At 42.3% G+C, this 12,810-nt stretch overlaps 1 protein-coding gene across 3 annotated transcripts in view; it reads right to left on the bottom strand.

Annotated features, from left to right (window-relative positions):
* fgf13a (fibroblast growth factor 13a) overlaps window positions 1-12,810 on the bottom strand; it is a gene marked incomplete at its 5' end in the record, with an annotated part of 80,378 nt that overhangs the window by 43,849 nt on the left and 23,719 nt on the right. Inside the window, one exon of one of the 3 annotated variants that reach the window (XM_079167903.1) lies at window positions 8,728-8,753. The exons of the other annotated variants lie outside the window; for them this stretch is intronic. Of the gene's footprint in view, window positions 1-8,727; window positions 8,754-12,810 lie in introns of those variants that run through there. 3 annotated transcript variants of the gene reach the window in all.

Raw genomic sequence — 12,810 nt, 5'->3', positions numbered from 1 at the left:
TGTTAAAACGGATGTCCTATTCTCACACAGTTTGTTCTTGATGACCCGATATCCACTCTTCTCACTGTGATAATATCACAATCTTGTACCGCATGTAAGCCTCAGACAGCTTTACCCAGAAAGCTGAAACATGAATGGACTACAGTACCGCCTCAGTTTCTTCTCCCAGAAAGGATACACTGAACTACTAAATATAAACTAAAACATTATGTAGACAGACTCCCACTCACTGACTTCCATGCGCTGTGTTTTCACACAGAGTGCACAGAGTGTCTTCTTCACAAAGATAAAGATCAAGCAGCACACATTTCTCTGCTTCTGTGTCTCAAACACAAACAAAAACCAGCCAGACCACGTGTATGAGAGGCACATGGGTCCAATTAATATTGTTTTTAAACAGTATTTAAAAGGACAGGAAGAATTTAAAGTTACAGAACACTGTGTACACACTACACATGTACAGAAAAGCTGTGTGGTGAAGAGTACCAATTAGAATTTAAGGAAGACAACAATATCATAACTTCAGTCCATGTCAAAGCCTCATGGGAATATAAAGTGAAGGTGTATGTACTTTATTTAAATAGAGTTTTATGAATGAATCCTTAAGCTATTTGACTATACTGATCTATTGAATATTGGGTCATGATCAGATATGTGTGGATGCAGCATGTTACCAGCAGTAAACTACCATAAACCTGACACGCTCACCCTGGAAATATAAAGCCAAAACACCTGGTAATATGTTTACTTTCATTCATAAAACCCCTTTACACACATGAACATTTAGTGTATTCCATTTAAGTTGGAATGCTTCTCCATTGGAGTATAGTAGTATACCAAATAGGTCTTAATTGAAGTAAAGTTACGCAATTAACAGGAGAGTGTAGAATAGAATTATATCAGAAATAAACTGGTTAAAGAGAGGGGATGACCTCTTAAAGCAACTTAATTTAAGGATTTAAGGCACTTTATTATGATATGTAACCCAACATAAGCCCTGCCTTAACAAAATAGAGGAATATCTTGATTTAACATACACATCAAGAATTGAAGCCTTGAACTGACAATATGAATAAATAGCCGTCCCAAGAGTGATTTTATTCTGGTTTGGCAGAGCCGCAGATATATCAACTTGAGAAAGATGGTTGTTGACAAAGATGTCAAGTAAGCCTCATGAAAAATGATCGCAAGTTATCTCTTTCAAACTAAAATAAACTCCTTGTACCAGGTGGACCAACTGAACTGAGCTCTTATTGATCTTAACGTGAGTGTTTCATTGTGAAACGGACAGAAACAAACTGAAAAACATGAATGGCTGTTCAGACCTCCAAACACATACTGTATATATTACACGTCTGCATTATTTTCATATGTTGTAATAATGACAGACAGCAGATAACCGGGGCTCCACGCCCAGCGCCGTTAATCACCACGTGCCTTTTGTCCTTCGGTGCCTCCTTCAGGCTCCTGGATGACCTGCTACACTGAGTGCAGCCCCTCTGAAAACCACAGCACTACTGAAACTTTAATGGGGCTTTGGAATGACTAGAGAGGAGGTCTAAGTTTCCTTCCAGGAATATGACCCCATTATCTGCCCCTGAGGCACAGATGTGCTGCTACTGTACTTGATCCAGTAGAAATTGAGCTAAACTGAGCTAATCTCCCCTTTTTTTTGTAAGAACCTGTAAACTGCACACAGTTTCTACCGTGTGGTCTATTCGTGTACTGTATATAAAATCTATGAAACAACATTGATGAGTAGAAAAAAAGTTAAATATACAACTTTTCCTGAAATCCTGACTATTTCCCTGATGCCTGATTAGCTTCTTTCCTCCCCAAACAAACTACACAAATACTGAAGGGTTTGTTGCACCTGCACACCACAGGTGTGAAGATGCACTGAGACAAATCCACAGGTTAGTTGGCAAAGGGTCAAACTTCAAACTGCTTACTGGCACAATCATTAATACACTGCGCAGTCATTTTCCCTCTTTCATCGCTATCTGAGCTCGTAGCTGAGGTAGAAAAGGTGCGTTTGAGAGATGAGGAGAATAGACTCTCTACAACTTCAGCCAATGTCCAATTCCAGCCGGCGCTTATTAATGAGCCCGCTAACTGGCGGCTCATCCGGGGTAATAAAAAGGAGTGACGGCGGGGCCGAGAGGACGAACAGAGGAGGCGTGTGCGCCATTTTTTACAGCCCGTCTCCTTCATCCTTGCCTCCAGCCTTGATAAAGAGCGCATATTGAGATTGAAGGATGCATGATTGACACGGCATGGACCTGGGATCTCACTCTCAAGACCAGCCCACTCAGAGTGAGCTGTCAGCCCAGTTCATAATAGCTGGTGATCTACAGGCACCGGTGTTGCCACATTGGACCTTCAGCAAACTATAGATGTCCTTGCCCCTCTGACAGGAATAAATCTCACAGTAAAGAGAAATGGATACAAAAAGAAGGAGGAAAGGGGGATGAGACGTGTCTTCGGTTAGTTGCTCATCTGTTTAGTTCAGGTTTTATGGCCGTAGTATGTGTGGGCAGTATTTACCGTATGGAGTACGTAGCAGGTGATATGCTGCGCTTGTGTTTACGTGTAAGAAGAGAAGAGCGGGCTTAATATGACTAAACGTCATCAGTGACACCCAGACTCATAAACGCCACCTGCCTCGTGTTCAGATGGGGTTCAAGGACGTGTGTAATCAACCGAAGCAGCGTCAGGCCCCCGAGAAATGCACTACACTTCCATATATGAGGAGCAATCTGCACCATTTTACTCAACTCATGGCTGAAATCATCAGGAAGGTGGGACACATTCATCATGACTCGACGAATAGCACACTCGCTAAATTAGAATGAGAATTAAGCACAGAAACGGGTCTGAAGCCCGAGGTTTTCAAAAATAGCCGTGGCCTCAATGTGGCTTTACGAGGAGCAGAATCTAGCACATTGTCTTCTGGGATGCCTTTGGTGCATCTCAGGAAAGAATAGTTTTACTTCTGTTGTAAGTCACCTTGTAGGCAGCAGAGAAAGTGAGTTGATTTGAACTTGAGGTTTTCTTTGAAACTCAGAATAAGCTTGTGTTTTTATTCATGTTCTTTCATCCCTCTGAGCTGAATGTTTGTCTCGCTCTCCCTCGCTCTCTCGCTCTCTCTCTGTCTCTCTTTCTCTCTCTCTGTCTCTCTCTCTCTCTCTCTCTCTCCCGCTCTCTGTCTCGTTCTTTGTTGCTTGGCAGTTTGGGTTTTAAACAAAGGCTCTATAGTTTGACATGATAGCTCCGGACAAATATTGTAGCCTTTTGCAATCAAAACATTAAGCGCTGGATAACCAGAGTGATGACAATTCAAATAAATGTGAAAGTGAAAAGAATACATTTTAGGTTTCACTGTATCCATGGTTACATCTTAGTCATGACTTTATTAAACGTTTATAACGACTGTTTAGCTGTAGGATATAATAGTACCATTAAAGCAGCAAATTGTAAAATAAAGTATGTTTTGATATAACATTTGGGCATGCTCCATCGGTAATTTATTGGAACTTACTTTGAATCTACTTCCATTAATATAAAAAGAGTGTGATGCACAACAGAGCACAGGAAAACAATTTCCACTAAGGGTGGCCATCACTCAAATGCAACACAATACGCTCTCTAGCTCTGTAGCCATGACCGTATTGTATTGCATTTGCAAAATAGCAATCCATTTACACACACTCTTCCTCCGAGGAAAGCCTGTCATCTTTTTATATTTATTAATCTGGAAGAAAACTGCGTGGAGGAGGCTCATCTTCCTCTCATCTCCCACCCACTGTGCATCATGACAGTGTGAACCACACACACAAGGGGGGGGGGGGGGCAATGAATTAAGACATGGTTGCAAATACATTGTAACTAGCACGGTGTCAACATTTAGCTTGGGGCCAGACCCAGGCATGCTTTAAAACTGATGAGTAAAATCTTCAAATCAAGTCCAAAACGAACAGGGAGCCAATGGGGTGAATGGAGGGTTGCGGTGAAGTGATGTCGTCGGTTATAACCAGTGTGATTGGATGCTTTTTTTCCAGAATGTGAGTTATATTCAGACGTATGGAGCTGACCTTTGAGGCCACCTGCATGCTGCATGATGAGGGGAAATCCTGGGAATGAAGCACATAACTATATTGAGTAGGGCCACCTCTACTCTGACAGACTGTCACATACAGTGCAGTATAAGCCCCATCATCAGAAATGTGGCTGGTTGGCTCTGGGGCTTGTGAGTAAGTGGAGGAGAGGCAAGTGTAATACAACTGCCTGCCGATACAGCTTGTCTGCAGAGATGAATGTGGCGAAACTGTTGGCGAAGGCCCAATGATCATATGAAGAAGTCTTGTTCCATCAATAAATAAAAATCAAAGAGTGGCCTTGAAAAGAGCTCGTTTTACCTCATTCTAACAGCTTCAGGGTTAATAGTCCGTGCACACACTCATGCGACTCCCACTTGATGAGTCAGAGATATACTGTCGTAGCCATGTGATGATGAGCATGCTTGTGTGTTCCGGTGGGGTAGAAATATAGAATGTCACTCTGATTAATAATTGTCCTTTAATCACCAAAGGGAAACATATAACTCAATTGGTTTCCAGTTTAATCTGTGTTTTTTTTTTTAATTATGAGAGAGGGTCAAAAGCATGGGCACACTAGTCCATTAAGCGCTCAAAGTGGCATTATAATACTTAGTAGCACATCTAAAAACTATGGTCAGTTAACATCCTCCAAAGGCTAAGTCCTCTCACGCTGTACAAGAACAGAACACATTGATGTGATTTCAGTGGTTTCTAGACCTTTGTGGCCCGTGAGCTGTTCTAATGCAGCATAATCTACGTTGAACACCTTGTTTCCTCTGACTAACCAGAGGCTTTAAGAGGTTAAACTACCTAACGAAGCAAAGATTAGAGAAAAGTCAGAAAAAAAACTAACTGATTGTAGCAGAACAATTTTTTCTTCTGAGCTATCCCATCAATAATCTTACAACCCATCAGATTGATACTGCGGGAAGGATCCCAACTCTATCAAGAAGTATCCGTTTTGGACAGTCAACGTCTCATTGTAAAAATTGAATTGTGTTGTTATTAGATACTGCACTTTTAAACCTGAGTACATGTTCCGTCTCACCGACATGATGCATTAGAAAACACACCTCCTTTACTCTTTAAGTCCCGTTTAAGAGACAGAAAGAAAAGCTGTTCTCGTTTCACCTTTTCACCCTGAAAACTATTTTACGCACCCAATAGTTTTATCACGGAGGTTTAAATCCCTGGAATGCATCTGTTAGCTTGAAAATATGCCAAGTTGAGAAAAGAAATCAATGTAGAGAGACTCACTCACTCTCTCTTTGTATCTCTGCCATACAATACATATATTTCCACTGTTTTTCCAACCTTTTTACTATTTAAATGCTTCGATATGCTGCTTCGGATGGCAGAGTGACAGCAGATAAACTACAAAGAAACTCATGAACATATAAAAACTAAAAATCACAACTAATTTCTTTCATATACAATCAAACGTCATGTTGGATTGGACACACAGTCTTTTTTTTCTCCGAAGCAGTGTGTGTTCATTACGGCTACTGCGGGACGATTAAATATTGTCTTCTTAAAAAAGTGTACAGAAATGATGTAATGTCCTGCTGATAATATATCCTACAACAACCCATAGCTTCCCCATAGAATATCGTCAGTCACACATCCTCCCTCTCTCTCATGGATTTAAATGTATCATGGATGTCGTGTCAACAGACAGGGATCAAACACACACACACACACACACACTCCTGCTTAGGCGGATTAATGCTAAGGATCCCTTCCACAGCAATTAACAGCTGACAAGAGCAAATAGGATTGTAGAGTGTCATATACTACCGCCTGCCGATTATTAGGCCTTTGAGTTCAGTTAGACTGAAACATTGTGGGAGGAGGTTCAAGTTTAATGGGATCAACAAAGCCTGAGCAGAAAGTTATACCAAGTAGCTTATGATGTCATATCCGCTCCAAAAGTCACGTATGATGTGTTCGGTTCAGGTCGACTGTGCCTGCTGTCAAACGTCACACAAGAAGGTTGTGAGGACGCGTTGCCCGTCTGTCCCGCTTGTGATTTGCCAGCAGCTGACAGCGTGTTTTATGAGGTGCGGTTCATCTCCAGTCAAGGATTTTAATAGGAAACATCTGTCTTCTTTTGTGCATAAGACGATTAGCACAGTGTCGACAACCTCCTCCGCAGAATTATCGAGAACGAGTGAACTAAGCGCACCAGTGCTCGGTTCACTGGTGTGTTTCACAGCGTGTGTTCAGTTAAGTTCTAAATAAGTTACACGACCGGACCCGCGCACGTCTGTAAACACACTGTGTACAAAAATACACAGTAGACGCAGCTTATACAGTATATCACCTCATACGTTACGACAAATGCTCTTAAATAGTACGTCTTTATTATGATAACGGGTATTAAGTTTACCAAAACACTGAGACAGTGGATATAATAATCAGTATCCACTCATCATTATCAATAAAGTCATGTTTCAACAGAGCAACATTTTGTTGCTTCATGCTGAAGAAACCATACTGTTTATAGACTTCTTCTAAATTCCCAGCCAAGGTATAGAGTGATATATGTGAGCCACTTTGGGGTATGGTATTACACTAGAAATATGTGGATCTATGTATTGAATCAAACCTGCCATTATGAATCCATTCCAAATAAATATGCTCACCGTATATACGACACAAGTCAACAGTGGGAGAGCAAAATAATTCCCCTTTTACAGTTTCCATAAACACTGCACTGCACAAATGTGTAAACCGCTTTTAAAGTTAACAAAAGTCACAAATGTGTCCTTCATTGGCCCAGTGGCCATAAATTCTCAACACAGAAATAAATAAAAAACTGAAAATGTTCTCTGCCAACAGGCCGCTTACGTCTAGCGAGTTGCATAACACGAGGCAATCTCCGAGTGAGACCTGCCGCTCAGAGCAAGAGAGATGGAGAGTCCGAGCTGCCACACATCAGATAAACATCTGCAATCAGAACACGGAGGTCTGATCAGAAACCAATCTGGTGACAAGCATCAAATCCTGTCAAATCAACTGTTTTGACCCACTGATAATAAATAGCATTATAAAATAGGAAAAGTTTATTTAGTAGTAGCAGTGGTCACCGTCCCCAACCTTCTGTTCTGTAATAACCCTCAGAGCACTTATGTCTCAGCGCACGAGCACCATATGATCATATCACCATTAAACCTTCACAAGTTTTACGAGCCTCTTTATTATTTACTTTACAAAATCAACCTCCTAGATCCGAGCGTCTCTGCGAGGAACACAGTCCTTGGCAGAGCGGACCTCTTCCTCTGTCCTCTGCCAACCAGATCTGATCCCAGATGGGTAGCGGAACCAAACACACACTTTACGCAGTTTATCTATGCACATATACAGCTTTTTTCCTGTTGGTTGAGGAGGAAAGGTAGCAGAGGGAGAGGGGGCGGAGAAGGAAAGAGGAGGAGTGAGGACATGAGCACAGTTGTAAAGAACAGGAGTACGAGGTGGAGCGGACAGAGGGAGGGTGACCTTGGATTGAACAATAGCTCCTTACATTGCTGCATAAGTGAATAACATATAAAATACATTATCAGAGAAAAGGATTACGCTGGTATTATGGCTAACCCTTCTGCTATATTAACGAGTGAAGAACACACTGTCAATTCCAATTGACCCAAGAGTCCCAACTAGCTTGGCCTTGATGCAGCATTACATAAAGGATTCAAATCCAGGCATTCAGAGAGAGGAGATTTGGGAGCAGCGAACGCCAACGCTATCTGAATCATCAAAAATATGGGATTAGTGTTTGATGGCTCAGTTTCCTGATGATGCATTTTAAGAGGGACAAAATCCAAACACGCTCACACACACACACACACACACACACACCCCGTCGTTGCTTGTTTCAAGTTGGCTAAACAGCCAGGCATTGGTTGTGCTTTGTGATGTGAACCACAGCAAGAGAGGAGTTGGACCGGAACAAACAGGGTTATTCCAGAACAGTATAGTCTTTGTTGGAGTTAAGTGACGGGACGGCTCAACAATCAGACAAACCTTTTCTTGCTTCCTCCTCATGTGCTTCTTGCATGTGCAGTAACTTTGCACTTTAATTGCTATTTCTATTTTAATTTCCCTACTCGTACCACATGTTTCTCAAAACTCTTCACACTGTAAACGGAAATGTTAATCCTACATACGTTTTACAAAATTGCAACATGGGAAAAATTGTCGATTTCAAGCAAGGATTTGAAAACAACCCAGAAATGCAGTTAATCTGACCCAGAAAAGCGGTATAAATAGATCCATGCTGTACTTTGGAAAGTTCGGCTAAACTAGAAATCGAGATTAGTGATTTTTGTTTTTGCAGATTTATAGAAAGACCCTGTCTGCAGCAGTGGCCGAGTTACACAGCCGACACGGGTTGAACGTGTCGTAGAACAAACCAGAGAACAGTAGGTGCATCACGGGCATTGTAGCACTATTTAGAATGTGAATTTAAAAATATTTTCCAAGTCTTGTGGTCTGACACCGAGGGGATCCTATTCACTCGCAGCTGTTCCCTAGCCTGAACATTTTCTTCTACATCAGCCAAGTCATCCCACCTGTTAACCTATCATGTGCTCAACACACTCCGACGACCACGCACCCACATACTCACATGGGAAGCCAGAGGGAAAGGGACACTGGGACAATGAAGGGTGGTGCTGCAGGCAGTCATCAGTCACGCCAGAACAGTTGTGCAACGGTGACTGTCTGCTGTCGTCTGTTGATCTGCTAACACGTTGTGCTGCACACAGAAGCCTCTCTGTGGTTGCTGTGTTTGCTTTTGACTCTCTGAGTGGATCTAAAGAGTTTGACACGGATCCAAACACACGATGTTCTGCTGTTTCACCGGTCTGTGTTGAAACGTCAGGCAGACTTCCGCCTTTAATGTTTTGCTCGGTGGTGGTTTCTATCAAACTCTTTATGCATGAATCTTTGAGAGCCCAATAGATGTCCACAGGAAAGGTCACATTCATTTTGTCACCCTGTCCAAATACACCGCCAGCACTGTGAACACAACAGCCTGCTCTGTGTGCTCTGTCACTTTGAAGAACTCAAACCGGAGTTGTAGCACGTAACACCGACGTCACAGTGAGACTACAATATCCACTGCACTGCTTATGGTGAGGTCATGGTCTCTGATTATCTTGCTTTTCATCTCAGAACAGACTCACACAAAAAAGTGCGTGCATGCGTGCGTGCATGCGTGCGTGCATGCGTGCAGTGTGTCTAATATGCTTGTATAACAAATATCAAAGTGCACACTACAATGTGTGTGTAGGCTGGCTTGTCCGGTGAGTCCATCTGCCCAAGGGGCCCCAGGGCAACTGGAGGTGTGTGTGTGTGTGTGTGTGTGTGTGAATACACATTGTACACAAAGCCATAATCCATGTTTTACAACGCCATGACCTGTAGCTTTAAATCATCACAACTTAACAGTCAGCCATGATGTTTTATTGGATTACATGTTGAAGGGACTGATGTAGGAGAGATTCACTAAAACCCACCACAAAAACTACAGTACAACAAGACGGTCCATTCGACTGATGTTTGACTGTATGTCTATGTGTTGTTACTGTATGCACATTTAGTAATGCTGCCTTTACTTTCTCATGCTGGCTGCTCACATGTCTGTACACTGTAAGCAGAATAATATCAAATCTTGTTGAACGCAGAGAGGTAATTCTATAAGAAACTCAATGATTTGATGTATCATAGTATCATTAATACTAAACACTTGGGTGTCCTGCTGGCCCAGCGGTTAGGATGCAAAACCCATAATGTTGTCATTTTGATTTTGGAGAGAGAAAAAAACAAGATTAAACACAAACTGAGTTCCTTGTGGGATATATTTAGTGTGTTTACAGGCACGACTTTTTGCCTGTCTGTGTAAGGTTTGTGTATAATAATCTCCGGGTAACGTGTCTGTGTGCGTTTAAGCTGTCTTACCCCATGAGGCCCCGAGAGACATGTAGGCTGCACTGGTCTTATTTGAAGTGGCACTCTCTCCATCGTAACACTAACTCACTCCAGCAAAAGCTGTCCAAATACATGCAGAGACAAGCCTGTACAAGCTCTAGATCGCTCTAGATGTAAATTGATTACTTGGCCCCAGTAGAAATAATGTGGAACAGCTGGTGAATATATTACACAATTATCTTGAAGAGAGCAGACAGAAAGTAGAGCCTCATGAATTATGTAGCTTTCCAATAAATGTTTGCGGATATACCTAACAAAGGTGTCACCAGCTGTAGAGCAAATACAAATACAACGGGGTGAAAGAGAATATAGAGTGTAATTATAAAAAAGATGAAGTAAAAACAGAATGGGATAAGAACATTCTCAAACTTTAAAATGCAATATCCCTCTACTATAGTAGTAGTTTAATGTATTAACTTAAAACCTTGAAAACAAACATGTTTGGATTGAAGACGGTGTGATGAATAAAGAATGGCTACAAAGAACTGGAATTGTCAGTTGAGTGCAGTTCTGGTTCTGACTCTGTACCGGGTTGCGTGTGTGTGTGTGTGTGTGTGTGTGTGTGTGTGGGGGGGGGGGGGGGGGGGGGGGGGGGGGGGGGCATTAGTTGACTCTACCAGCGTTTTATGACTACACAGACAGAAGCCATTACACAGTTGAGCAGTACAGCAGAGGAAGATGGAGAGAGGATTTAGCTTCACACCAAGACATGAATTATGCACTTAGTCCATCCAGACATGGAGCTGAGTATCTTGTATAAATGCCTTACATAGGCAAAGCAAGTTTAGCCAACATTTCCTCCCGCCACTCAGCGCTACACGTCAAGAGAGAGAGAGCCAGGGATAGAAAGAAGAAAAAAAGGAAGAGAAGCTTCTGGCACCACCGGTGACAGAAAGAAAACACTGACATCCCAGAGCGAGGCAGCTAAAAGAGTTCATTCTGTGCTGAACTTGAAGGATTTAAAAATGAAACTTGGGAGTAGAGTTGGCCCCCCTCTCACTTTCGTCCTGAGTGAGCGTTTTGACAAGCATCACATTCGGTCATGAGCGTAAATAGGACGAGGGGTACCGTCTGTGATAAGGGGGTTATCATGTTGAGCCCTGCGGATGGTGACCAATCAAAAGCACAAGTGCTTTAAGTGGCCACTCATTTTGTTTTTCAAGCATTAGACGCTACGATTTTAAGGACAATTCACATATAAACAGGCCCATGAAGGACCAAGAGGCTTCTGTGTGCAGGCGCGCGTCTAGAAGTCCAGGTGTCTCTGCACCGGCATGTGAGTATAAGTGTACGTGAATAAGAGACTGTGTGTCAAACGCTGAGTCGGGCTCCAGGCTAGTTTTACTATCTGGTGTTTACAGAGTGCCTGATCAGAGGGATCACAATTACACAGGAACTGCTAAAGACAGCTGCTTTACTCTGCGTTATTAAAACACCCGTGCTCGCCATATACTGACACCCGACAACACACACACACACACACACACACACACACACACACAACAAGTGGTAAAGGGAAATCTAAACCGCTTCTGGTATTTACGAGCACTTGCAGGAGCAACAGGTGACTAACCAGGGTTCTGGTAGTTTTTATTGACAACATTTCTTCCATTTGGCAGCCAGATATTTCCAACAACAAGTCAAACAGTGTCTAAAAAGATCATTATTTTTCAGTCTCTCTAACGTTTCCTGTAACTGTTCAACCTTTAGGCCCTAGTAGTATTCCATATGATGAAGCCTATCAGTAAGATATACATAGCTAGACATATAACGATGCAAGAGACTGACTATGCTGTAGGTTTTGATTTATAGTTCAGCATCTTATTTCACCCGTTGATAGCACCACTGCAACACTAGATGGCTGGATCATTAGTGCGTTTACATTCCTTTCATTTTGTTACGTTGAGTAATCTCTGCTCTGCTTCGTCTCATTACTGAAGATGAGGCCGCTATCATGCAATCACTTTGTTTACGTTCTTTCGTTCACTGTGATAGGCAGCTTCCAACGAGGGGAGTAGAAGGTTTTTGCGGTGCAAATGGCTTTGCTAGATGTGCGTTACTGAAGAGCAGCATACCTTAACTTCACTACCAACAATCTCTTCTAGATATTGGAAAGGAGAAAGCATATGTGCTCAATCGGATCAATCACAGTTCTTGCGGTCTCCAGGTGCAATGACCGAATTCTCTGTAGCCCCGATGTCAAGTTCTGTTCATTAGGAGGCGCACGTCACGTACAGCATCCTGTAAGCACCGTAGCTCTGCCGTCACCCCTAAAGTCACAACTATAAAACCAGCTCCAGTACATCTGGGTTAAAGCGAACCATGAAAATGATGTTTCAAAGAAATAATCCCGGTGTACTTTGCTTTCTAAAGATGTGTAATCATTCTTTGGCAGCATTGTCTTGGCTCTATGCCTCATTAATTGGCTGATGTACTTGTTAAGCAGCCCTCTTTTAAAATTGTGTCTTACTAACTGCCTAAATGTACCAATACAATATAAAAAAAACATTGAAACAACTTTTAATTTCGACAGCGTTATCAACTGACGGGTAAATCGAGCGTGACTCTTCTGGTCTGGTCTGGATCAGGACGAGGAAAATGTGCTCAAACCGTTGGAGAGAAGCTGGTCCAAACTACATTACTGGGGTTTCAGGTCGTCCCAGCAACTATCTTTACCACAACACAACTTAATCCTTAACGCCTGGAAAGAGAGCGGCCA

This window comes from Pholis gunnellus (genome assembly GCF_910591455.1).
Source record: "Pholis gunnellus genome assembly, chromosome: 10".
Classification (NCBI taxonomy): domain Eukaryota; kingdom Metazoa; phylum Chordata; class Actinopteri; order Perciformes; family Pholidae; genus Pholis; species Pholis gunnellus.
This window is presented reverse-complemented; position numbering and strand designations above follow the sequence as displayed.